The 26819-nt window shown below is 53.2% G+C and overlaps 1 long non-coding RNA gene across 1 annotated transcript; it reads right to left on the minus strand.

Annotated features, from left to right (window-relative positions):
* Window positions 1-8262: 8262 nt before the first annotated feature.
* LOC131485992 (uncharacterized) lies at window positions 8263-18274 on the minus strand. Its single transcript, XR_009249123.1, has 2 exons — window positions 17707-18274; window positions 8263-9198 (listed from the first exon to the last, which is right to left on the minus strand). It is a non-coding gene; the product is annotated as an uncharacterized LOC131485992 (long non-coding RNA).
* Window positions 18275-26819: the final 8545 nt, after the last annotated feature.

The following is a 26819-nucleotide window of genomic DNA, read 5'->3' on the forward strand; positions in this document are numbered from 1 at the left end:
CCAGCTCGAGGGAGGAAGGAAGGAGTGGCACGGACGAGCCTGGGGCGGAAGCCAGCGAGAGATGGCAACGTGGCTGGTGTATTTCACCACCTGTGAGAAATACGCAAGCTCCGCCCTCCCCGAGCCCGAGCCCTGGACGGTGTGGTCCCCGCTGGGACACGAGCCCGGGGATGGGACTGGCAGGCGTTCGCACTTGACCAGGCTCGCCCGGCCAGTGTGCCCGGAGGCCCATCCACCGCAGCCCCAGGCCCAGGCCTGTGCCCCCTTCCGCTGGCAGATATCGATCTGTCCTCCCCGAAGAGCTGCGTTTCCCTCGCCTCTTGGCCGGACGCTGGGCATTCGGTCTCTTCCTGTGTCTTCCTGAGTGAGGCTGGTGGTGGGCACGGACTCGGGGTCTGCTCGGGGCAGGAAAGGGGGATCCTGGGGCTTCTGCCGGGCAACTTCCCCGCAAAGGCGAGGCAGTCGCACGGTGACCCAAATCCCTCTCTTACTACCCGCCCCTCTGCCCGTGGCCTTGGGACACCGTCGTACTCACGGTCTGTCCTGTTCCCAGTTCTGGCTTGGCCGTGCCGCAGACCAGGCCAAACACGGACCTCGGCTTGCCCCAAGAAGGGAGGAGTGGGGGCAGGGTTGATGGGACACCACCCTTCTCCATAGCACTGCAGATTTGTTTCTGTGGTGGCACCCGCTTACCGGGCACCTGCTGGGGCCATTCTCAGCCTGGACATGTATGAGTTCATTTAATCCTCAAGCCACCTTGGAAGCCAGGTAAACTCTTGCTGTACCCGTTTTGTTTTTATTTTTTATTTTTAATGTTTTATTCATTTTGTAAGAGGGAAAGAGAGAGAGAGAGAGAGACAGAGCATGAGCGGGGGAGGGTCAGAGAGAGAGGGAGACACAGAATCCAAAGCAGGCTGCAGGCTCCAAGCTGTCAGCACAGAGCCCGACGCGGGGCTCGAACTCATGGACCGTGAGATCATGACCTGAGCCGAAGTCGGACGCTTCACCGACTGAGCCCCCCAGGTGCCCCTTCCTGTCCCCATTTTGTAGATGAGAAGACCAAGGTCTGGGGAGGTCAGTAAACAAGTGGAGGCCACACGGCACAGATGAGGGAGGGATGGGCAGCACGGGCACTGAAACGCAGGCCTGGGTCCCCAGGGGCGGCTGGGGACAAGGTCCCCCAGCCTTCTGTCTGCACGCACCGTGAGAGGGGGTGTCACGGCCCTGGCCACAGGGGTCACGGGGAGTGCCTCAGCTGCTCGAGAGGAACAGGAAACCACGGTCTTATCAGCTCCCCACAAGAGCTGCAGCGTGGCAGTACCCGTGGCCAATTAAGCTGGTGGTTTTCATTCACTTCCTTGTTCATTTATTCATTCATTCACTCACTCATTCACTTGTTCGGTCTGGGCTTATAGAAGCCTCCTCAAGTGCCAGTTTCTGGGCCCAGCGGCACGGACAGGATAAGGCCTCTTTCCTGGACTTCCAGGAACAAGCCAGCAGGCGTGCGGTGTAGACACCGTGGCAGGCAGATGGGCTGTGAAGAACACTGATGCGGGTAAGGGGGGGGTGGGTGATGAGACAGGGGCCCACCTGACACGGGTCGGGGAAAGCCTCCGGGGAGGTGACATTGGAGTAGAGGCCTGAGTGAAATGAGAGAGAGAGAGAGAGAGAGAGAGCCAGGCAGAGAAGTGTGTTAATTTTCAGTGCATAACAAATGACCACAAACTCCGTGGCTGAGACGACACCCATTTATTCTCTCAGGGTGTCCGTGGGTCAGGAGTCAGCACATTTTAGCTGGGTTCTCTGTCAAGGGTCTGGTGAGGCTGCACACGAGAGGTTGGCCGGCCCGTGTTCTCATCTGGGGCCTCAACTGCAGAAAAACCCATCTCCAAGCTCCCTCGAGTTGTTGACCAGCTCAGGAACGAGACCCCATTGTCCCACGCACTGCTGGCCGGGGACGGCTCTCAGCTTCTGGAAGCTACCCATAAGTCTTCACCATGGGACCGCCCTCCTTAGGCCCCCTCCCACTTTCACTCCCGGATCTCAGAAGGGTCCTGGTTCCTTTCAAGAGCTCACCTGATTTGGTCAGGCCCATCCAGGATCATCTCCCTGTTGGTGAATCATGGGAGTGATCTTCCGTCATATTCACGGCCCGGCCCACGTTCAAGGGAAGGGAATTCTGCAGGGCGCCCGTACCCGGGGCCAGGATTCTCCTGGCCACAGGCAGACAGCCTCTTCCGTGCTGCCAGAAAACACAAGAGCACTCTTTGGAAGGACTCCCGGCCGAACTGCCTTAGAGAGAAAAAATCGATGTGAGGCACAGGCTGCTTTCCAAAGCCTTCCTTTGGCTAACTTTAGGAATTTCTCCAAGTCCTGAGCAACTGTGAGAGCCAAGTGTGAGTTCTGTTCATATGCAGCTGTATCCTTCACGGCAGAGGGAGACAGTACGTTGCTCAGGGCTCTTTCGGCCACGAGTGACACAAAACTCGACGGAACCGACTTAAGAAAAACAATGTTTATGCAAACTGAAATGGGCTTCAGGCACGGCTGGATCCGGGAGCTCAAATGCTGTCATCAGGACTCGATTTTATTCCATCTCTGGCTCTGTCTTCCTCTCCAATTGGCCCCCGATAGCTCAAGGTTTACATCTCCCCACCTGGCCTCCCAGGAGAAAGTCAGATTCTTTCTTCGCAGCGTTAACTCAGATCATGCCAACTTGGGTAATGTTCTCCCTGAACCAGAGGCTGAGGCCTATGCAATTAGCTGGTTGGCCAGGCAAGCGCCGCACAGGCCCCCTTGGATTCTGGGAGCGGGGCTTTCCCCACCCAAACCACAGGGATGCAATGTAGAACGTTCTAAGTGCTCTTTCCAGATGTGGGCATGCACACTGGCGGGCACGTGGCGGGGCAGAGTGGTGGCAAGAATGACAGCTGTCTCTGCATTTGGTGAGACACAAAGGAGTGGCATAAATGCCTCCGCATCCCACCCCGCTCAGGGACAAGAAGCCAAGGCAGGGAATTTCTACAGCTTGTGCATGTGTGTGCCGTGTGCGGGGAGAGAGCAGCGGGCCATCCCCGAGGTGGGTGGAGGGAGGGAAGAAGCCGGGCGGGGTGAAGGAGGCGCAGCCGTCCCTGGGAGCACGAGACTGCCCAAGACTGGGAAGGAGAGGGGGCTGGAAACTTCTCCATGTGGGAGCTGGGAGTAGACAGCAGGTCCTGGGCAGGGGGGCGGGGGGACCCTCTTCCTGGGACTCCAGGTAAGGCCCGACCCATCTTCGGGAGGGTCCGGCTGCAGCCAAGTTCCCCAGCTCCCGCCCAGCCAGAGGCTGCGGACCTGCCCCGGACACGAGCACATCAAGGTGAGGGTGGCCTGAGCAGCCAGCACCTGGAATGTTCCACCTCGGGCGGGACCCTGCCTTTGCCCGATCCCCGGGACAGTGGGGCAGGATGGGCAGGGGAATTTGTGGCGCCCCGTGCGAAACGAAAATCCGGGCCCGCGTTCAAACACTGTTGAGAATTTCAAGATGCTGGGGCGCCCGGGTGGCTCAGTCGGTTCAGCGTCCCACTCGTGATTTGGGCTCAGGTCATGATGTCACAGTTCGTGGGATCGAGCCGCGGATCGGGCTCAGCTCTGTCAGTGCGGAGCCTGCTTGGGATTCTCGGTCTCCCTCGCTCTCTGCCCCTCCCCCACTCACGCTCGTTCTCTTTCTCTCAAGAACGAATAAACATTAAGAAAAAGAAAATGAAACAGACTTTATTAAAAAAAAAAAAAAAATCTCAGGATGCTGACCCCAGAGCATGAGACCAAGCACAGGCCCTTCTGAGCACACACGCCGGGGGGTGTGACCCCCCCCCACCTCCAACAGCCCACCCTCGAAGCGCGGGATGGACCCCAGACGGCCCTCCAAACGTCGAATGTCATGTGACTCAGAAGCACTGAGCCAAGTGAGGCCTCCTGCCCCCACCGCTGTGTCCCTGTCGCCCCCGGCACTCCCCCCCGGGGACCCTGGCCTTCTCTGCGTTGCAGCAGGAAGAGACAGAGCATCGGATGCCGGGAGGGGAGAGACGAAAGGACCTGAATGTGACTTGGATCTGTGCTGCTTTTGTCACTGATCAGCTGTGCGAGCCCAAAGAGAAGGTTCCTCCCGGACCCTCGGGCTCCTCTTCTAGAGGACGTAGTTTGACCAGGGCATGTCACAGAACTGTTGCCGGATAAGTGGAGCCCACGGGGCGGCCGCATGCCTGGGCTCTGTGGTTGGTCACCAGGACTGTTGGGGGGGCTTTGGCGTGGCAGGGAGCGTGCTTGGCGGGGGGTGCTGTCTGTAACGGCCCCGGAGGGTGGACACCCTGGGAATGGGGCCTGGGCTCTGCGGCCACCTCTCTTGGTGTTTCTCCTGGTGTGAGGTGACGGGTTAATCCCCTGCCCTGCCTTCCCAAGTTCCTCCTGTCACCTGGCTCCCCCCTTCCCCGCCCCCCACCCACCCACCCAAACTGGCCCCTGATGGCTGTGGCAGTGACCCCCCCTGCCAGAATCCTTTTTCTGTTTTGTTTTAAGATCTTATCTTTTTAAAAGTAATCTCTACACCCAGAGGTTCGGGGCTCGAAACTACAACCCCAAGTTCAAGAGTCGCACGTGCCACGGACTGAGCCAGCCGGGCGCCCCCAGAATTCTTTTGCTTTGTTTCCTTCCCTTCCCCTGTGTACCCCCATCTGAACGCTTCCAGAAGCTCCCGGGGCCTCAGGCAGGAGCCTTCCCCAGTGTGGATCCCGCGGTCTGCAGGCTCAAGACCTGTCCTCCTGGCTGCCATGGGCCAGAGGCACCCCAGGGATGTCCTGGGAAGGGCCCCCCGTGCTGCAGGGTTCTACCCAATGCCGGGCTCCACCTGCACGGTGCCCAGGGGACGTGTAGAAGACCCAGAGGGGCTGCCACTGCCTGGGACAGTGGATGTCCCTGTGTCTGAGCTGCTTTTCTTCCAGGACCACGGGAACCAGGGAAGTGCCTTTTCTGGCATCATGGCAAAAGTCTGGCAGCTTGGAGGCTGACAGCCGCTGCCTGGCTTATCTCCCGTAGCTGCCCGCTGACGATTTGACTTTTCCCAGAGCCCCCTCCCCTCCTCGCTCTGCCCCTCTTGATAATGGTGCGGGCCACGCTGACCGCCAGACCGATTTGCATTTTGACTAATGGGGAGCCGCTGGCGGGGGCGGTGAGGGGGGGTGGGCTGGAAGGGCCTGGCTGGTGGGGTAAAGGCATCTGCTAACAGCGGTCTCCAGATTTCACTTTTAAGGCAACCAGGCCCCTGGGCAAGGCCAGCTTCATGGGCATGTGACCCGGTCAGCTGCCCGGGGCCCGTACTCTGAGGGCCCCCACGCTCGGTTTCCTGCTCTGCTGTCACTGTCTTGAAATTCCCCCTTCCTTTGGGGCGCCTGGGTGGCTCTGTCAGTTGAGCATCCGACCTCGGCTCAGGTCATGATCTCGCGGTTTGTGAGTTCGAGCCCCGCGTCGGGCTCTGTGCCTACAGCTCGAGCCCGGAGCCTGCTTCGGATTCTGTCTCCCTCTCTCTCTGCCCCTCCCTTGCTCATGCTCTGTCTCTCTTTCTCTCTCCAAAATAAATAAGCATTAAAAAACAAATTATTTAAAAAAAAAATTCCCCATACTTTTCAAACAAGTGCCCTGAATTTTCATTTCTCACCGGGCCCTGCCCTTGGACTTTGAACTGGGAAGAACACTTATCCTCCACGTTCAGGAATGACTGTGTCCTCCTGTGCGGTGCCCCCTTGACGTGGCTCGTCCACTCTGGTTCAGGGTCCTCCGAGAGCTGCCTTCAAACCCGTCCGGGTGTTCTGCCTCACCCCATTTGGCTCCTCCCGCTTTTCCGTCAGTTGTCGACCTTTCTAGCAGTCATCAGGTGTGAGTCAGGTGCTTGTCGGTCTCTCTCACTGAGTGTCTTAGTCCTCAGGGCACCCCTGTGAGTTCCATTTTGCAGATGGGGAAGTCGAGGCTGGGATGTGTGTGCAGTAGCTTGCCAAGGCCACACGGGCTGTGGGCGGCCGAGGCAGTCCTGCGTCCAGGCCGCAGAGCCCAGACCCTTACCAGAAGCTTCCCTGTCCACAAAGATCAGAGGTCGGAGGAGAGAAGAGCATGTCCTGCGTCCACACCCGCCTCCCCAGCCGTCTCCCGGCCCCCTCTGTGCTGGGGTTGGTATAAGTCTCCGTAGTGCTGGGGTCCGTGCCTGCATCACTGGGGCAGGGGGCGGCCGCCCACGGGACCCGCAGCGGGAGCCATGTGTGCTCAGGACCAGGAGCCAGCCCGGGCGTCTGCACACATGCGTCTTCTCCTGGCCTTGTCCGGCCTGGCACGGCGGCCTCCCCGGGGACTCGAGGGACTGGCGTGCCGGGGTTCCCAGGGCTGGGTTCTAAGGGAGCTTTTTTTTTTTTTTATTTTTAAAAAAAAATTTTTTTTTCAACGTTTTTTATTTATTTTTGGGACAGAGAGAGACAGAGCATGAACGGGGGAGGGGCAGAGAGAGAGGGAGACGCAGAATCGGAAACAGGCTCCAGGCTCCGAGCCATCAGCCCAGAGCCTGACGCGGGGCTCGAACTCACGGACCGCGAGATCGTGACCTGGCTGAAGTCGGACGCTTAACCGACTGCGCCACCCAGGCACCCCTAAGGGAGCTTTTTAAAGCCATTTCCTGGGCTGGAAAGAGGAAGATGCTAATTAAGGGCCCGGCTGAAGCGTGAGACTCGAACGTCCTTGAGCCCAGGACCGGGGCCTCCTGGCACTGCTGTCCCGGCTCTCAGTGTGTCCTCTGGAGTCACAATGGGCCCGGGCCTCCCACTGGAGTCCCTTTCAAGGGGAGAGGGCCCGAGCAGGCTTCTCAGAGTGTCTGTGCCCATGGGCTCCAGAAGCTCCCTACAATGCCCATCCTGACCCAGCCAGCGGGGGCAGCGCCCAGGGCATTTCTAGCAGCTCCCAGGCCCGTGGGGAGAGGGAGGGCGAGGGGGGGTGCGTCCTCTGGCGGGAAAGAAGCCCCGGGAGGCGCTGCTACGTCGTGTGACCCGCGTGGGCTTTGCCATTGGGGTCCTATGCCCACATCCTCCCTTCCTCACCGCTGGCTGTGACTCAGGGCCTTAGCCTCCTCCTCCTGAAAATGGGGCCAGTGACAGTTCCTGGCGTGAGGAGGAAGAGGGCCTCGCGCAGGGTGGAAGCTCAGACCGTGTGGGTCTCCGAGCTGTGACCAAGTGTGGATTCTTCCAGAGACCCTCCCCACCCCGATTTAGGGCTCCTCCACAAGGACGGGTCACGTGGCATTGGAAGATTCTTTCAAAAGAAGTCTCAGGCACCCGAGTGGCTCCTTTGGTTAAGTATCTGCCTCTTGATTTTGCCCCAGGTCCCGATCTCGTGGTTGTGAGATCGAGCCGCACGTCGGGCTCCACACTGACAGCGCAGAGCCTGCTCGGGATTCTCTCTCCATTTCCCTCTGCCCCTCCCCCGCTCATATGTGAGCTCTCTCTCTCTCTCTCAACATTAATAAATGAACTTAGAAAAGAGAAGAAAAGGAAAAAAAAGGAAAGGAAAAGGAGAGAGAAAAGAAAGGGAAAAGGAAAGAAAAGGAAAAGAAAAAAGAAAAGGAAAAGGAAAGAAAAATGAAAAAAAAGAAAAGAAAGGGAAAAGGAAAGAAAAGAAAAAGAAAAAAGAAAAGGAAAGAAAAAAGAAAACAAAGGGAAAAGGAAAAGAAAAAAGAAAAGGAAAAGGAAAAGGAAAGAAAAATGAAAGAAAATAAATGAAAAAAAGAAAAGGGAAAAGGAAAGGAAAAGAAAAAAGAAAAGGAAAAGGAAAAGGAAAGAAAAGAAATGAAAAAAAAGAAAAGAAAGGGAAAAAGAAAAAAGAAAAAAGAAAAGCAAAGGAAAAGGAAAGAAAAAAGAAAAGAAAGGGAAAAGGAAAGAAAAGAAAAAGAAAAGGAAAAGAAAAAGAAGACAAAGGAAAAGGAAAGCAAAGGAAAAAGCAAAGGAAAGGAAAGAAAAGAAAAAAGAAAAGAAAGGGAAAGGGAAAGGGAAGGAAAAGAAAAAAGAAAAAGAAAAGGAAAGAAAAGGAAAAAAAAGAGAAAAGAAAAAAAGGGAAAAGGAAAGAAAAGAAAAGGAAAAGAAAAAAGAAAAGGAAAGGAAAAAAGAGAAGAAAAGAGAAGGACTCTCGAAGGTAAGGAAAAGCCACACATCACATTTTAGCTCCTGGGCTGTGGACTTGGGAGAGAAGGGCTGAAAAGCAGGTTTGAATTTTTTGCTTTGCACATTTCTGTGCATACAAGCTCCCTGGGCTCCCTGTGCACTTCAAAGGTGCCCTTGAACTCTGAAGAAAAGTTGCAAGGGCTGTACAGAGAGTTCCCGGATTACCCCTCCCTCAGTTTGAATTTCCTGAATTTCCCGGAACGTTACCCTTCTCCACGACCGGGTTACATTTGTCCAAACTAAGAACCTGACATCGGCACATTATTATTCACTAAATTCTAGACTTTATGTGGACTTCGCCAGGTTTTCCGTCCCTTTCCTGCTCCAGGGTCCTGTCCGGGACACGTGCCGTGCTTCCTCACTCCTCGGGGTCGTGACGCTTTTTCCATCATTCCTTGGATTTGCTGATCTGGCCATTTTGGGGAGCTCGGCTCAGAGGTTTTGTGAGATGTCCTCCAGGCGGGGCCGGCCTGCCGTTCTTCTCGTGGTTGGGCCGGGGCTCTGGGTGTTCCAAGAAGACCGTAGAGGTCACGTGGTCTTGTCCCATCCTCCCGGGGTAGCATGATCTCCGCCTGGCACGGTTTCTTACTTTGAAGCGATTCTGGAAAAATCGGCAACGCTGCGTGGAGATGTTGGTAGATCCGTATCGACCCAAAGCGCTGGGAGGTGAGTCAGACCCTCCTCTCTACCTCCCTTGCCGCCTCAGTTTGAGGAACCTTCTCTGACATCCTGCACTGACTTGGCCAATTTCCTTGCTGAAATCACACCTCATCACCACACGAACCCCCGGCAGCCTGACTTCCCTGCGGCCGCACCCCTCCCCCAGGCGCTCTTGGGGTTCAGGCGGGGGGGGGGGGTGGGCTCAGGTCACCATCTCGCGGTTTGTGTGTTCAAGCCCCAAGTCGGGCTCTGCACTGACAGCGTGGAGTCGGCTCGGGATTCTCTCTCCAACCCCCGCGTTAAAATAAACGAACTAAAAAAAAAAAAAAAAAGAATTTAGTGCAGTGGAGACCTGTGGCACATGCCTCTTTTTTTTTTTTTTAAGTTTGTTTGTTTTTGAGAGAGAGAAACAGAGAGAGAGAGAGAGAGCGCCCCCAGCGCAGGTTTCGATCTCACAAACCCCGAGATCACGACCCGAGCAGAAATCAAGAGTCAGACGCTTCACCGACTGAGCCACCAGGCGCCCCCGCAGATGCCCCTTTGGATCCCCCCCTCTGGGCCATCAACGCTTCAAGGGCTCGGGCAGGGGAGGGGGCTGCCAGGCGCAAGGGTCACCGCCCCAGACCCGCCACACCAGGACCCGCACCCCGACAAGGCCTTGGGCGTCCAAGCGCAACGCGAAGGTCAGAAGCAAGCCCTGGTGTGAGGTCAGATGGCCCTGAGCTCAAATCCTCGCCCCGGCTTTTTGCCTGCTCTTTTGACGGCGATTACTAATCATTGGGGGTTCTGCCGCGTCCTTCGCACCCCACCTTCCTATGGCGTTCACCTCCACAACCCAGAGGCCCTCAACCAGCATTCTGTCCCCCGGGACACTTGCCGATGTCTGGAGAGATTTTGGTTGTCACAGCCGGGAGGGGCGTGTTGCTGGCATCTTGTGGGAATGGAGGCCGGGGCGGCTGTTATGCCCCCTCCGAGGCGGGACGGTCCCCACAGCAGAGAACCGCCCTGCCCAAGGGGCTCATGATCTGTCTCGCAGGGAAGGAAACCGAGGCTTCAAGAGGGGAGGGTTCCGAAGCCGGCCCCGGAGTGGTAGATGGAGGCTGTGACAGTCCCCGCAAGGGTTACTGTAACAAATCAACAGACCATTCAGTCGACTGACGTTTTACAAAGCATCTCCTCTGGGTAAGCGTTGGAATCACATCGGCGTGTGCCGGCACCCAGTAGGCGTCTAATAAATGCTGCTGATCACAACAGAGGCACCTAACTGTTGTGGAGCATTCAGGACATACACGGGGACGTTATCCATCAGGCTCCAAGGACATCGTTCTGTCATCCCATCTTATGTTGAACTTGGGAGGGGCAGCCAGGTCCCCTGGGGCGGCCGCGCGCTGGGGTTTTCCACTCCCTGCCCCCAAGTTCCAGGTCTCTGCACAGAGCCCGGCTGCCCTGGGGGTTCCCGAAGCTCTGCGGTCCACGGCTTGGGCAGCACCCCAGGCGGCCCATCTGGGGACTAGACGTGCTGTTGGCAAACCTCCATCCTTTGGCCACGCGATGGGATGGAGGGGGCAGGGCACAGTCCCACTAGTTGGTCTCGCAATTTCCAACCACCCTCCCCTCCTCTCCTCCCTTCCCTCCTTTATTATTTCGTGTAAACTTGTTATTGAGACACGAAATATACATACAGAAAAGGGCGCAAATCTTAACTGACCGGGTGCATGAGACTTCACGAAGTACACACACGGGGTCACCAGCGGCCAGATCTAGAGACAGCAGGTGACCCTGGGTGTTCCCCTGGGCCCCTCCGGCCCCACGCCCCACCCAAAGGTAACCACTGTCCTTATTTGCAACCCCATACATTGACTTTCCTGCTTTCGAGATTCATGTGTGGGAGCGGATAGTAGGCTCTCGAGGTCTGGCTTCCTTCTCGTGACACCAAGTATGTGTGGCTGGGTGCCTCGCCTGTTCTCAGAGATCTGGAATATTCTGTCGTGATACAGAGAGCACTTCTAGGCTGAGGGTCTTCTAAGGAAAGCTGTGAAGAACATTCTTGCAGAACCCTGCTTTAAATTTTACCCTCACCCGGGGCGCCTGGGTGGCTCAGTCGGCTGAGCGTCTGACTTCGGCTCGGGTCACGATCTCACGGTTCGTGGGTTCGAGCCCCGCGTCGGGCTCTGTGCTGACAGCGTGGAGCCTGCTTGGGATTCTGTCTCTCCTTCTCTCTCTCTCAAAATAAATAAAATAAACTAAAATTAAAACAAATAAAAATATACACTTTACCCTCACCCTTGACAGCCATCACCAGTCACTGTGACAGCCCCCGACTGTTCCGTAGGGCCATGTCCCCCACTGGCGGGCGAGCCCAGGCTGTCCCGCTCTCCCTGGTAACCCAACTCCAGCTCACTGCCCGCCCAAAGCTGGTGCTTAGCATGCATTTGGGGGATGAAAGGTCACCAGCTCTCTGGAGCGTGTCAGAGACAATGCCCATCAAGGATTAACTTTGCGGCACAGAACTTGGATTTGCATGCATTTTGACTGAGGACCCCAGCAACTGCCATGCAAATGTTAGGGAAATGTCTCCCTTAGGCCCTGGGAGAGGACCAGATTGAGTGCGTGTGGAGCAGAGACCTGCTTTCCTCCCTGCAGCCACCTGCCTGCTGGGCTCCACAGGCATGGGCCACCGAGGGCTGCCTGAAACCCCCCCGCCCCCTCCCATCCCGGGCAGTCGCCAGTGTGAACATTCCTGGGCTTCTTGAAGGCCTCCAGTCCCCCGCTCTGAGCCCACGCAGCGTCGGATGATAAAGAATAATACAGGATCCAACCCCAGCACCGACCCGTCTCCTGGCCCCTCAGACCTGTGCTATCAGAGTCCTGCAAAAATAGCCCGCTTGTGGCTATTTTGGGTCACGGGAGGCCTCGGGGAGGCACAGTGTTCTAAGGAGAACCAAGAGGGAGCCCAGAGCAGCCAACAGAGAGGGGAAATGGAGGTCCCCAGGCAAACCCAGCCGCCGATGGCGTTTTCTAGCAGATGGGGACGTTTCTAAAAATTGCAAATTAGCGTCCAGGATGTCAGTATTATGAGTAATGGGCAATGTTTGCGCTCAGCCTCTCTCTCCTGCCCATCCTGGTTGCCTGCCTGGCCTGGGAGGCATTTGAATTGTGGCCCTGGAAGGTTTCCATCCCATGGGGTGGCGGGGGCGGGGGGCACCCAGTAGCTGGGGGAGGGCCTTAGCAGGAACGTGGTCACGCTAGCTGGGCAGGGAATGGCACCTGGGGCACCCGTGTGTAGGACCGGTGATGTCTCTGCAGAAACCCCGTGGACAGTCCGGCTGAGTGTTCTCTCTTCTGTTTAAATACCTCTCCCTTCAGGGCGCCTGGGTGGCTCAGTCTGTTAAGTGTCGACTTCAGCTCAGGTCATGATCTCACGGTTGGTGAGTTCGAGCCCCACATCGGGCTCTGTGCTGACAGCTCAGAGCCTTAAGCCTGCTTCAGATTCTGTGTCTCTCCATCTCTTGGCCCCTCCCCTGCTCATGCTGTCTGTCTCTCAGTAGTAAATAAACATTAAAAAAAATTTTTTTTAAATAATAAATAAATAAATAAATAAATAAATAAACATTAAAAAAAAAAAGAAGAAGGGAGCTACGGCGTCTGGAATCTGCCCCTCACTGGTCTGAGGAGCTCCCGCCGGTCACTGCGAAGGAATGCCTGGGTGATGGAAGCTTCCAGAAGCTTCCAGCCAGCCTTCCAGTATCTCCAGCAGGAAGTGGATGCTCAGGCAGCAGAGGCTCCTGGTTACAGCCATCGGCGTTTCACGAACGGTTTCACAATCTTTGCATGTGCCCTCTTTTTCTCTCTGGGAGGGACAGCTGGGGATAGAGGCCTGCGCCACAGTTGTGCTGAGGTCACCTGAGCCCTGACGGCCTGCGAAGGTCTGTGAAGGCCCCGGTTTTCCGCCTGGCTGCTGGCCGGAGTTCTTGGGGAGCTGCGGCAGTGCTGAGCCGGGCCCCGCTCCAGATGTCCTGGTGAAACTGGTCGGGACGCTGAGATGCGCACAAGTTCCCTAGGGACATCCCACGTTGAGAATCGCCGTGTCGATGTGTCTTCTCGAACAGGGGAAATACTAACTACCCTTTACTGGGTAACTTCTGCACCCTGAGATGCTTTTTAGTAAATGTTACAAACTGCGTTCCCTGCGGGGGTCAGGCAGGCCCCGTGACCAGAGGCAGCAGACTGGGCGACAGGCGATAATGGAGGGTGAGGACTGCAGGGAAGCCGTGGCCTGTCCTCGAGGGGCGGCCACAGCCCACACAGTTGATGTCAACGTCTTAGGAAGCAGACCCAGGGTGCGGGCCCCTCTATTGAGTCAAGGGAAACAGGAAATGTGAATTTTCATGTGAAATTAGCCAGTGGGACATCAGCAGCTGATTCAGGGTAAAGAAAGCAGGGAGGACCAGTCGTGCCCATTGGTGGGACCGAGCCAGCAGGTGGCCGCTTTGAGGCCTTTGCTTCACGTCCGGAATCTTCTCTCTTCACTGTAGTATCTGTGGGATTAGGACATCCCTGCTCTTTTAGAGGCAGAATAGTGCCCCCGCCCCGAAATGTCCCCATCCTGGTCCCTGTAACCTGTGATGTGTCACCTTTCCTGGCAGGGGGAATTAAAGTCGCAGATGGCAGGAAGGTTGCTAATCAGCTGATTTTTCAATGAGGAGATTATTCTGGATTATCCGGAGGAGCTGGGAGTCATCATAAGGGTCTTAAACGTGGAAGAGAGAGGCAGGAGGGCCAACATCAGCGTGAGAGAGACAAAACCAGCCTTTCCTGGCTTTGAAGATAGATGGGAGAAGAGACCACGCATCATGGGGTTTGGGTGGCCTCGCGAGGAAGGCAAGAAAACAGATTCTTCCCTAGACCTTCCAGAAGGAACACAGCCCTGCTAGAGAGGCTTCACAAAGTTTTTAAGGTCTCAGGCTTCCTCAGCGTGTGACTTGGCCATCCTCATGCTCCAAGACTGTTGCCTGGGCTCCAGCCATCGTATCTTCTTTCCAGCCAGGAGGAAAGAGACAGGAGCAGAGGAGGGTGTCCCCTCCTCCTTTTAAGAACACTTCCCACACCGCTGTGTCACATGGCCGTGCCTCACTGCGAGGGAAACCTGTCTTTGTCCTGGGTGGTCATTTGACCGGCTAAAATTATAACCCGGGTGAGACAGGCACACAGATACGGGGGATAAGCCACAGTTTCTGCTCTGTTCTGCCAAACCGAAACGGAAGGACTGTCTGATGACGGGTGGGAGCCCGAGGTCACGGCATCATTCTGTTTAAGTTGATTGGCTGTGTGGCCTTGACCCTTCCGGGCCTCCTTTTGCTCGTTTTTCAAGATAACTCAGGTGGAATGACAGGGTGTTCAGGGTCTCAGCAGAGCCCTCGGAAGGGTCTCAGGACTGCCTGTGTTTATACCCAGAGTATGTCGTGGTATATGAAGGAAATAGGGGTGCACGGAGGGTGTGGTGCGTCCGGCTGACCAGGCCTCCTCTCCGGAGGGGCGTGGGGAGACGGGGTCCCGGGGGGGGGGTGGTCCCCTCCTCCTCCTGGCCAGTCTTACATGCAGGTTTTGGACCACACGACCGGAGGGCACCTAGCACACCGTGCCAGCCCCACGAGCAAACGAACGTTCTAACAGGAACAAAAACAGGCACGGGGTTTCCTCCTGCTGCTGTACGAAATGACCAGAAACTCCGTGGCTCAAACGGACCGGTTTCTCCTCGTACAGACCTGGAGGTCAGAAGGCGCCCAGGGGCCTTGGGGGGGCTAACGGCAAGGTGTCGGCCGGGCTGCGCTCCTTCGCGAGGCTCCGGGGCAGAATCCGCTTCCCGCTCCTTGGGGCTGTTGGCAGAATGCAGCTCCCCGTGGCTGGAGGCCTGACATCTTTGGAAGGCCACCGTCTGCCTGCCGCACGAACGGATTCCCGAGCGTCCGTGAGGTCCCTTCGGGACTCGTCAGTGACGCTCCCAGCTGCGTCCGGTCTGAAGGTGTTCGGAGGCCCGCGCAGACGAGGAGGTCAGGTGTGAGCGGGGCAGCCAGGGGGGCACTGGGAGAGCCCAAGGCCCCGGTGTCACTTCCCCGAGTACGAGTCGTCCCGGACCGGTCTTTGTTATTTCCGGCCTCGGGGGTCCCCCGCCTCCCTAGTTTGTTCCTGCCCCTCCGCACAGCTCGCCGAGGCCAGTCCACTCTTTGGGGCACACGCTTCCCCGTCCGACGACGCCTCCTTAAATTTTGTGCCCAAGGCAACGCCTCTCTGCCGTCCACCCTCGGCTCTACCAGAGGGCGGCCGTGCGTCTAAGGACCAAATGACCAAGGGTAGTTGTGCCATTGAGGCCCGGGTTGTGGGGTGCCCACATCAGCGCCCAGCTCTGGCAGCGGCCGGGGAGGCAGGCCACCGGGGGCTGGAGCACCTGGGCTTCGGAGCCGCACGGCCTGGGTTCAAACCTTGGCTCCATCCGTGAGCTGTGCAGCCTGGAGCATGTTTCTTCACTTCTCTGTGCCTTGCTTTCTTCTCTCGCAAAAGGTGAGTCATTTCCCGGCATTTCCCTCCAGGGATGGTTGATTAAACGAGAGAATCAGGGCCGACTGCTTGGACTGGGGAGAGCCTGGAACATTCCCCGTGGGCCGGTAATCCCACTGTTATTAGCGTGATGGGGGCAGCAGAGTAGTAAATGCTTGACCCTCACACTCCACCTGTGGGCTCGGCGGGCGTCCTGCGTCAGCCGTGGCTCTGTCTGGGCCTCGTGTGTGCAGGGGCACGGGGCGCACGGAGGGGGGCGGGGGGGGCGCTGGCACAGGTCTCCCCCAGGTAGCACTGCCTGTGAAGAAAAATTCTGAAAAGCAGCAACTTCAACCTTCTTTTCTTTGGATTCCGTTTCCCTTTTATAGTCCTTTTGAGGTGGCTTTGACTTTGGATCTCACCCCCGCCCCCTCCCCCTCAGCACAGCTCTGGCCAGAGTTCTAAGCCTACTTCAAAAGGGCAGACGCCGTCCGGGGCTATGCCATGTGATCCCAAAGCTCCTTGCAGCAAAAGGGGGATTACCCCCAGTCTATACAGGCAGTAATAATCATCATCATCATAATAGGAGATACTTGCTTAGCACTTCCTTGGTCTGTGCCATGCACAATCTCAAGAATCCAAGAGGTGACCTTACCGAGAGGGAAACTGAGGCAGGCAGGAACTGAAGCCCAGAAACAATAACTAGCTCACGGTCCCTTACAAATGGGAGGAGGTAGCAGGAACCCGAGACCCAACGGGTCTCACACAGCCTGCGCTCTTTCTTTTCTCGCCTGATTCAACAGTAACTCCAGATTTTTCATTTTCCCCAAAGCCCCATATTCCTCGACACCACACCGAGCACAGCTGGAGGAGGGGAGAGATGGGGGAAAAAGTCATCTTCTCCTAGTTGAGGCGTGGTGACTCCGATAGATGTCCTTGCAAAGCCGTATCGCTCCGCAAAGAGAGGCTTCGGTTGGGAAAGGTGAATGTTTGGCCCGTCTAGATCAGATTTAGAAAGCCCCACACTGGGAGCTGTGCTACTTAGAAATATTGCTCATGATTAGGTTGCTTTTACCATTTGGTAAGGAATTGAAGTTCCCCGTCAAGTCAGTGGATTGCTATGAGTTTAAAAGAATAGTCTTGGATTTCCATTTCTTTCTAAATAGAGCATCAGGATGATAAAAGGGACATGTGGACATTTCGGGTGAATTTTTTTGTGTGTTTGTAAAATTCCAGGGCGGATGCAAATGAGGACAAACACAGCGACGTGGCTATTAGCTTAAACTCGCTGCGAGGGTACCACTTCTGAGCTCACTTTGAAAAATCGAATACATTGAAAAAAAAAACACTTGGGGCGCCCGGGTGGCTCAGTCGGTGGAGCGTCTGACTTCGGCTCGGGTCACGATCTCACAGTTTGTGAGTTCGAGCCCCGCGTCGGGCCCTGTGCTGGCAGCTCGGAGCCCGGAGCCTGCTTCGGATTCTGTGTCTCCCTCTCTCTCTGCCCCTCCCCCACTCGTGCTCTGTCTCTCTCTATCAAAAATAAATAGAGGGGCGCCTGGGTGGCGCAGTCGGTTAAGCATCCGACTTCAGCCAGGTCACGATCTCGCGGTCCGTGAGTTCGAGCCCCGCGTCAGGCTCTGGGCTGATGGCTCGGAGCCTGGAGCCTGTTTCCGATTCTGTGTCTCCCTCTCTCTCTCTGCCCCTCCCCTGTTCATGCTCTGTCTCTCTCTGTCCCAAAAATAAAAAAAAAAAAAAAAAAAAAAAAACGTTGAAAAAAAATAAATAGAATATTTTTAAAAATTAAAGAAAAAAACACCTTTACCACGCTGCTATGGTAAATGGAAAACACCAGCACTTGCCACAGGTAGTAATCATCATCGTCATTTTGGGTAGTGACATTGTGAGCATTGACTTTGCGGCAGGAACTGCCAGAATGCTTTGCAGGCTGTGTGACATGTTTATCCTCATGGGTGTTCCTCTAGGAGGATGGCCCCATTATTCCCATTCTACAGATGGGGAAAACTGAGGTGAAATCCTCTTAGTATGTTAATAACGGGGATGTCATTGAAGACATGAATCCTACTTTATTCCATCTTTTTAACAGACCTGAATTGCCATGTTCCCTTTCCCTCTCCCCGTCCCTTACGTCACCTGTCTCCTACCGTCCTTAACGGTTTAGAAGCTTCACCCAGCATCACCCCTCCACCCCTAGCCCAGGCTGGAGAATGCCCTCTCCCCTCCCAGCACCCAGCTCTGAAGCCCCAACCACATGCTGGTCCATACACACCCTTCCCGACGAGCAGGCAGGCTCTTCCAGGGCAGGGACAGAGTCCTAATCTTCTCTTTCCCCAGCAAGGTCACACAGCAGGTGCTCAGCGAACACTTGTTGAGTAGATGGGTGAATTAGGCAAGAAGCAAATCAGATTCAAAGTCCGGCATAGCTGAGGTGCCCCGCCCATGGGCGCCAGGGTGACTGAGGTGGCCTCGCCTTTGGTTTCCAGGGTGATGTGTCCATTTTCAGGGCCGTCGCTCTGAGCCTCTTAACTCATGACAGAGGGAGGGGACAACACGGTGCCTCCCTTGGGGGACCGCAGCAAGTCACTGAGTGAGTTAATATCATAGAGTCTAGAACAGCTCCTGGCACAGAGCAAAGGCTCAAAAACGTTAATAATAACAACATTATTTATCATGGTCGATAATGTCTATCTCTATATAATTACTATGTATGATGGGTGATACTAATTTTCCATTTACTGTAGTGTTGCGAAGTTTTATTGAAAAATAAACGTATTTGGGGTGTCTGGGTGGCTCAGTCAGGGACTGAGCTCAGCTTGATCTCAGCTCTCAGGTCTTGATCTCAGGGTCATGAGTTCAAGCCCTGCTTGAATACTAAAGTACTAAAAAAAGTATTTAATTTTTAATTAATTAATTAATTTTTAATATAATTTATTGTCAGATTGGCTTACATACCACACCCAGTGCTCATCTCAACAAGTATTTAATTTTTAAAAGTGAGTTGAGGGGCATCCGGGTGGCTCAGTTGGTTAAGCATCTGACTCTTGATTTCGGCTCTGGTCATGGTCTCACAGCTTGTGAGTTTGAGCTCTGGATAGGCCTTCTCGCTGACAGTGCGGAGCCTGCTTGAGATTCTCTCTCCCCGACCCCTTCTGCCCCTCTCCTCTCACCTGCACGGACTCTCTTCCTCTCTCAAAAGAAAAAGAAAGAAGAAAGAAAGAAAGAAAGAAAGAAGAAAGAAAGAAGAAAGAAACAGGAAATAAACAAGCAAAAAAATGAGTTGAAAATAAGTATCAGCAAAACGGTACCCAGACCTGGTCCAAACCCTGCAGCGGTCGTACCAAGCGAGGAGGTCACGAGGCCACAGCGGGGAGTGACTCCGTTTGGCGCGGTTTGGGTATTCCAGCCTGGTCACCTGGGGACCAGCGCCGCGCTGCCCTCTGCGTGGCCTGGGGCACCGGTGTTGGCACAGAGAGTCCCAGGGTCTTAGGAGGGGGCTGACGGTGCCTGTGGAGGACCCCGGGGGGCAGCCTCCACCCCGACCGGGGCTGGTATTTTTAGCACGCAGGCACCCTGCACGGCCTCCGACACTCTGCCCAAATTTAGAAGTCTCGAAAGGTCTTCAGTAGGAGCAATGAATGAAAAGGCCTCCAGCCGCCAGTCTTGGCTAGAGTCACCCCTCGCGTTTGCAGGGCTCTCTCTGCTGACTGGGAGGGAAGCCCCAAGATTTAGCTCCAGCGGTGAGATAAAGCAAGCTGCAGGGTCACGTGTGTGGTCTGGGTCTGCTTCCGCAAAAGCGCAACAAAATCCCCCGCGTGCCCGTGGGTCTGGGAGGCAGAGCCCCGACGGGGCGCCCACGAGGGCAAGGGGGTTGGGGGGGGGTGGCGCTGGAGGCTGGGGCGATAACTGTGTTCTGATCCACCGCTTATTATTAACTGTTTCCTTTGTGCAAACAGACACGGATCACGTCTGGCCTCTGAAACCCTTGAGCACCGAAAGTTTGAGAACATCCCAAGACTGCAAAGCCTCAACCTGAATGCTTCTGAGGGAGTTCCGGTTACCCAAGCCCCTCCCAGGCTGTGCGTGGTAGACCCTCGCTGACCAGGGGACCCCCGCGCCGTCACTCCGAGGTTTCCTGACGCTTGCTCTGGGCTCCGGTCCCCTGCTGCTAACTCCACCTCCTGCCCCCCCCGGAGGGGGCGTGGCCAGGGCTGGCCAATCAGAGCCCTGCAGGCCCCAGGCTCTCCCAGGCTGGCCGCTCGCCCCGCGGGGAGCCAGATTGCTGTAGACTTTGTTGAAAACAGAAAACCCAGACCCCTTGCTGAAGAGTTACTGTGGACCGTCCTGTGACACGAACCAATTCGTTCCCCGCTGGGGGAGCTTGTCTGAGCCTTGTCCGAGTCGGGATCGGGTCTCTGTGCACCTCTGAACCCGCACAGTTGATGGCTGAATTATCAGTTTTGCATATCGGTTGGTGTATGTGGCCAGGATTAAAATCCAATAATATAAGCTTATAATTAAATGAATTATATTCAAACCCAAGGTGATGAAATACTCAGAACTTATCCCTCCCTGCTTATTTTTGCGACACTTTCCTATTATCCATGCCCTCGGGGTTATCGACGTCTGTTGTCGCCCTACAGTGGAAATGCCGGATGACGGTGCGCGCCTGGGTGTCTCTTCTGAGTCACCCTGGTAGCTTGAAACGTGCCACGGAGTGGGTATTTCCACCATGGAATCTGGGCAAACACCGCCAATAGGGTTCTCCCACCCAAAGCGGTTGTTAAAGGTTTACCAGCAGAGAGGAGGCAGGATATCACACGCAGGGGTGGAGGGTGGAGGGTGGGGGCTGGTGTGTTCTTCAGGGAAAGAGAGAGTACACCGGGGCACCTGGGTGGCTCCGTCGTTAAGCTCAGGTCATGATCTCGCAGTGTGTGGGTTCAAGCCCCACCTGAGGCCCTGCAAGTGCAGAGCCTGCTTGGGATTCTCTCTCTCTCCCTCTCTCTCTGCCCCTCCCCCACTCGTGCTCTCTCGCTCTCTCAAAATAAATAAATAGACTTAAAAAAAAAAAAAGTAAGGAGAGGGTGTAAGCATCTTCAAGGCAAGAACCACACTTGATCTCATTTGGTTTTCCCAGCATCCAGTAGAGGCATTCAGCTTATGCGTGTTGAGGGACTTGAAGAAATGGGGGTCCAAGAAGCCAAGGGCTCTGCCTGAGGTCACCTGGGGTGGGGTAAGGACGTGAGCGCGGCCGCTCCAGATCCTGAGTCCCAGTTTAGAATCAGTTCTTTTTATGCAGTGACCTCCCCCACCTCACTGACTGAAAGGCCCTAGGGGAGGCTGGCCCCAAATGCTCTGCCACCAGCAGTGAAGGGGGGTCGGTTCCTCCCGGCGGCCGTTATGTTCAAGGCCTCTCTGTCTCCGAAGCCCTCGTTTCTCAGCACCTTGCAACTTTACGAGGCAATTGTAACAAGTGCACGGGCACAACACTTAACAACACGGAGACCCAAGTGGAGGCCGGCGTGCCTCTTCAAAACATATGCAGCAAAAACCCGAAGGATAGGGGGAGCTGGGTGGCTCAGTCAGTTAAGCGTTTCGGCTCAGGTCATGATCTTGTGGTTTTGTGAGTCCGAGCCCCGCATGGGGCTCTGCATTGACAGCACAGAGCCTGCTTGGGATTTTCTCTCTCTCTCTGTGTCCCTCCCCTACTCATGCTGTCTCTGTCTCTCTCAAAATAAATAAATAAGCTTAAAATGAAAATTAAAAAAAAACAAAAAACCCAAAGGACAAATAGACAAATCCAGAATTATAGTCGAAGGCCTCAACACTCTCCTCTCTAAGGTGTTGAAAGAAGAAAAAGACAGAAAATCAGTAAGGATATAAGAGACCTGGACGATACTATCAACTTGACCTGACATTTCGGAACATTCCCCCCAACGGCAGGATACACATTTTTCTCAAGGGCACACAGAACATTCTCCAAGGTAGGCCTTACTCTGGACAATAAAACAAACCCTGACAAATTTCAGAGAAATGCTATCAGACAAAGTCCATTCTCCGATCATAATGTAATAAATCTGGAAATCACCAACAGAAAGGTATCTGGGAAATTCCCAAATATTTGAAAGTTAAACATACTTCTAAATAACCCAGGGATCCAAGTGGGAATCTCAAGGGAAAATAGAAATTATTTTGAGCTGACTAAAAATAAAAATACAACATCTCAAGATTTATAAAATGCAAATAAAGTGGTGCCGATAGGGAATTTTATAACATCAAGCGTTAGAAAATGAAAATGGTCTCAAGTGAGTTACCCAAGCTTCTACCTGAGGAAACCAGGAAAAAGAATGGGAAATGTAAACTGAAGGAATGCAATTATAAAGATAAGAGCAGAAGTCAACAAAATTAAAATCCAGAAAATGACAAAGAAAATTAATGAAAGAAAAAACTAGTTATTTGAAAAGATCAACAAAATTGATAAACGCCTAGCCGGACCGACCACGCCATATGATTTCACTTGTATGTGGAATTTAAGAAACAAACAAATGAAAGAGACAAAAAAAAAAAAAAAAGAGAGACAAACAAAAAAGACTCTTAAATACAAAGAACAAACCGATGGTTGCCAGAGGGGAGATGGGTGGGGGGATGGGCTGGGAAAAAAAAAGAAAAGAAAGAATAGATAACCTGAATAATCTCATAGTTATCAAAGAAATGGAATTCACAGTTACAGCTTTCTTTTTTTTTTTAATTTTTTAATGTTAACTTTTGAGAGAGAGACAGACAGAGCACAAGGAGGGGAGAGACAGAGATAGAGGGAGACACAGAATCCAAAGCAGGCTCCAGGCTCCGAGCTGACAGCACAGAGCCCGAAGCAGGGCTTGAACCCATGAAGTGTGAGATCATGACCTGAGCCGAAGTCAGACGCTAACCAACTGAGCCACTCAGGCACCCCTACGACTTTCTAATAAAGAAAACACCAGACTAGGTGCCTTCACTGGTAAATACCACCATTCAAGGAAGAAATAATCCTAATTCTACACAAACTTTTCTAGAAAACAGGAAAGGAGGGAACATTTCCTAAGTCATTTTATAAGGCTAGCATTATCCTAATACAAAAGATATCACAAGAAAAGAAAACCATAGGCCAATATTGCTTATGAACCTAAATGAAAAAATAAAGCTCAACAAAACATTCTCAAATCAACTCTGGCAAAATATAAAAAAGGATAATATATCACAACCAAGGAAGGTTTATCCTGAAGGCAAGGCTGGTTCAACATGAGAAATTCAGCCAATGTAGTCCATGATATCAGCAGATACAGAAAAAACATATAAACATCTTAATTGATACAGAAAAAACATTCGACAAAATTCAACATTCATTCACGATGAACTCTCAGCAAACTGGTAACAGAAAGAAATGGCCTCAATCCAATAAAGGGCATTTACGAAAAACTTACAGGTACCATCATACTTAATGGCAAGAACACTCAATATCCTTCCCCTAAATTGGAAACAAAGCAAAGGTGTCTATTCTTACCACTTCCATTCAGTGTCATACTGGAGATCGTAGATGGTGTAATATGGCAAGAAAATAAAAATAGAGACAGACTGGAGAGGGAAAAATAAAATTGTCTCTATTTGCAGATGGAATGACTGTCTATATACAAAACATAAAGGAATCTACAGACTACCAGGACGTATCATAAGTGAGTTTAGCAAGGTTGCAGGATACAAGGTCAATATACAAAACTCAACTATGCTAACAATGAACAATAAGAAGTCAAAGTTTTAGAAACACTACAATTTACAATAGCACCGAAAAACAAAACAAACCAAAAAAAACCATGAAAAACTCTGGTATGTATCCAACACCTGTGCAAATTCTATATGCTGAAAACTACAAACAATGATGAGAGCTATCAAAGAAGACCCGACTACATGGAGAGATAAACGGTGTTCATGGACTGAAAGACTATATTGTTAAAATGCTAAATTCTTTCCAGAAGGATCTATAAATCTACGTCCCGGCAACATTTTCCTGTACAGATTAACAGGTGTATTTGAAAGTCTATTGGGAAAGGCAAAAGATCTCAAATAACCAAAACAATGGCGGAAAAGAACAGTGTCGGAGGACTCACATTTTCTGTTTCGATATTACCGCGACGTTATAGGAATCAAGGCAGCCTGGTCCTTACAAAAAGCTGGACCGGTGGAACGGAATGGAGTCCAGAAATAGAGCCCCACATGTGTGGCCAATTTGCTTTCAGCACAGCTGCAAGGGGGATTCAATACACAAAGCATAGTTTTCTCAATAAATGGCCCCGGAACACCTAGTCATCCACAGCGAAAAAACGAAGCTCAATCCGCACCTTGCATCGTAAACAAAATCTGACTTAAAATGGACAGCAGACTTAAACGCAAAGCATAAAATCACAAAACCTCTAGAGGCAAACCTAGGAAAACATCCCGTGACCTTGAGTTACGCCAAATACAGGACACTAACAGAAGGATTCATCAAAAACAAAATAAGTTAGATTTCATCAGAATAAAAAAAAAAAAAATCTGCTCTTTGGGGAAAACTGTTAAGAGAATGAAAAGGCAAGACACCAACTGTGAGAAAAGATCTGCCAAACATGTGTCTGATAGAGAACTTGTGTCCAGAATCTATAAATAACTCTCCAACATTCTTGTTGTAGAACATTATGAAAAGATCTGACCAGACATTTTGCTAAAGAAGCTAGGAAGATGACAGTGGGTCTATGGGAGGATTTTCCAAATCACAAGTTATTAGTGAGATGCAAATCAAGTCCGCCATGAGGTGTCACTACGTACCAAGTAAGATGGCTATAAACAAAACGGAACAAACCCTCACAGAACCTGGTGAGGATGTGGGGCCACTGGAATACTCATTCCTGGAGTGCTCATTTCCGGCTGGTGGGGGGACCGGGTGGTACACCCACTTTGGGAAACAGTTTGGCAGTTGCTGGCACTTTTTTTTTTTTTTTTTTTTTAGTATTTATTAATTTTTGAGAGAGATAAAAGGGCAGAGAGAGGGGGGACACAAAATCTGAAGCAGGCTCTGTGCTGACAGCAGCGAGCCCGACGCGGGGCTCGAACTCACAAACCGAGAGATCATGACCTGACCGGAAGTCGGATGCTCAACCGACCGAGCCACCCAGGCGGCCCCATGGCAATTGCTTATAAAGTTAGACATACATCTACCTTATGACTCAGAATTCTCACCGCCAGAGAAATGAAAGCATATGTTTGTGCACAAATGTTTGTAATGGCTTCGTTCATAATCTTCCCCAACTGGACACGACTCACGTGTCCTTGAGCTGGTGAATGGAAACGCAAATCGCAGAGGGTCGTACAGTGGTACACGACTCACATAAAAGGACGAAGTAACCCACACAACAGCAGGGTTGAATCTCAGAGTCAGACTGTTGAATACAAGAAGCTGGGCCCAAATACACAGCGTTTAGTTCCATCTCTGTGACACGTTGGGACCTAAAGAAACTCCAGGGACCTAAAGAAAGCCGTGGTTTTGCTTGGGGCAGGGCATGGGGGAGTGGCTGGCTACAAAGCCAGGTGGAATTTGGGGAGAGGTGGGCCATGCTCTGAATCTTGGCCGTGCTGACGGTTACATGACCATTCATTTCTCATAGAATCGTACACAAAGGGGGATTATATCATATGTGCGCTGCACCTCAAACAAAATAAAAAACATGCAAGAAAACGAAAAAGAAAAGCGTTCTTGGAAAATAGCACGAAGAAGAATTGTGGTATCCATTTCGCTTAGATAAAACACGTGATTAGTAAATTAGGTTCCATTTGGCCACATTTGGAGTCCCCACCTTCCCATGACTAGTTTCTGACTCTTCGTGGATTTCTTTTTTTTTTTTAAACAGACAGTTGCAAAAATAATGAACAAGTATCAGGAGACATCCATCCATCCATGCTGAGATCCTCCTACCCGTTGAAACAAAAGGTAGGAATAATTTTTAAGAACAGACAGCTGTTTGGGGCGCCCGGGTGGCTCAGTCGGTTGAGCATCTGACTTCAGCTCGGGTCACGATCTTGCAGTTTGTGGGTTCGAGCCCCGCGTCGGGCTCTGTGCTGATGGCTCGGAGCCTGGAGCCTGCTTCTGATTCTGTGTCTCCCTCTCTCTCTGCCCCTCCCCCACTCATGCTCTGTCTCTCTCTATCTTAAAAATAAATAAAACGTTAAAAAAAATTTAAGAAGAGACAGCTGATCTTATTCTGAAACGGGTCTGCGTTACTCAAAGCGGCACATTGCTCCGACATGGGACAAAAACCTGGCCGGGTCAGACGAATGCGCTTTCCAGCTGTCAGTTAGACTTGTTCGTGCTTTGCATGACGTGGGTCCCGTCAGCCTAGAAGAGCAAAGCCTGTGCCGGCGACAGATCCCGAATCTTGCGGCCGTCCCCCTCCCCCGCCCACGGGTTATGCTTTGTCACTGCCAAACTGTTGTCACATTTGCTGCCAGGTCACCTGAGCGCGTGATCTCAGGGCCAAACCACGGAGGAGGCCCAGCAAATTCCACAGCACGGGCCACGTGTCACTTCCCGAGCTCTGCCTTCTTGCATTCCTTCTGGAACGAAAACCAGTTGGTAGGCCACCAGGGAGAGGCCTAGCCCCCTCTTTTGGGGCAGAACCACCTAGAATGAGACGCTCGGGGCCTGGCTACCGAAAGCATCTTCAGTTTTTCCAACATCTGTGGAAACAGGGAAGAAACCCGGCCTGGAGGACAGGTCCCCCGCCCCCCCCTCCAGGGCCCCAAACTGGCTATAGAAAATGCTGATTCTCGGGTGCTGTTCCCCAAGATTCCAACTCCGTGGGCCTGCAGGGCTCCGGTCCAGGAGTCTGTATTTTTCACAAGCTCCCTAGGTGATCCCAATGCCCAGAGATTTCTGAGCCACTGCTGTTGAGGGCCTCGAAGGAGCCGGAACTGCCCCCCTGCCCAGGTGACGGGATCAGATGGAGGTCAGGTGTATTGTGGGGCAAGACAAACGCAGAGCCACACTTCAGGAGGACCCCCCGCTGGCCAAGGCAGATGGAGTGAGCAGGTGGGCGGCACGGCGACAAGTACATATCCAAGTGCCGACCTGGGCGCCCGGCACAGGCTGCCGCGGGAGCAGGAAGCACCCCCAGAGGACGGGGAGCCCCTGTAGGCACACATACGTGGAGGTGCCGCCCGCTGGCTCCTGTCGCCGACTGAGTCTCCCTCTCTGTGCTGCCCAGCAGCGTGCCCAGCACCTCCTTCCTCTCCCTGCAGACCTCTGCCCCCCACCCCCGCCTCCTCCAGCCGACGCACCAGATGGCAACCTGGCAACTTGTGCGTAATCTGGCCCTTCTCGGT

The sequence above is a fragment of the Neofelis nebulosa genome, chromosome 9, assembly GCF_028018385.1.
Source record: "Neofelis nebulosa isolate mNeoNeb1 chromosome 9, mNeoNeb1.pri, whole genome shotgun sequence".
Classification (NCBI taxonomy): Eukaryota; Metazoa; Chordata; class Mammalia; order Carnivora; family Felidae; genus Neofelis; species Neofelis nebulosa.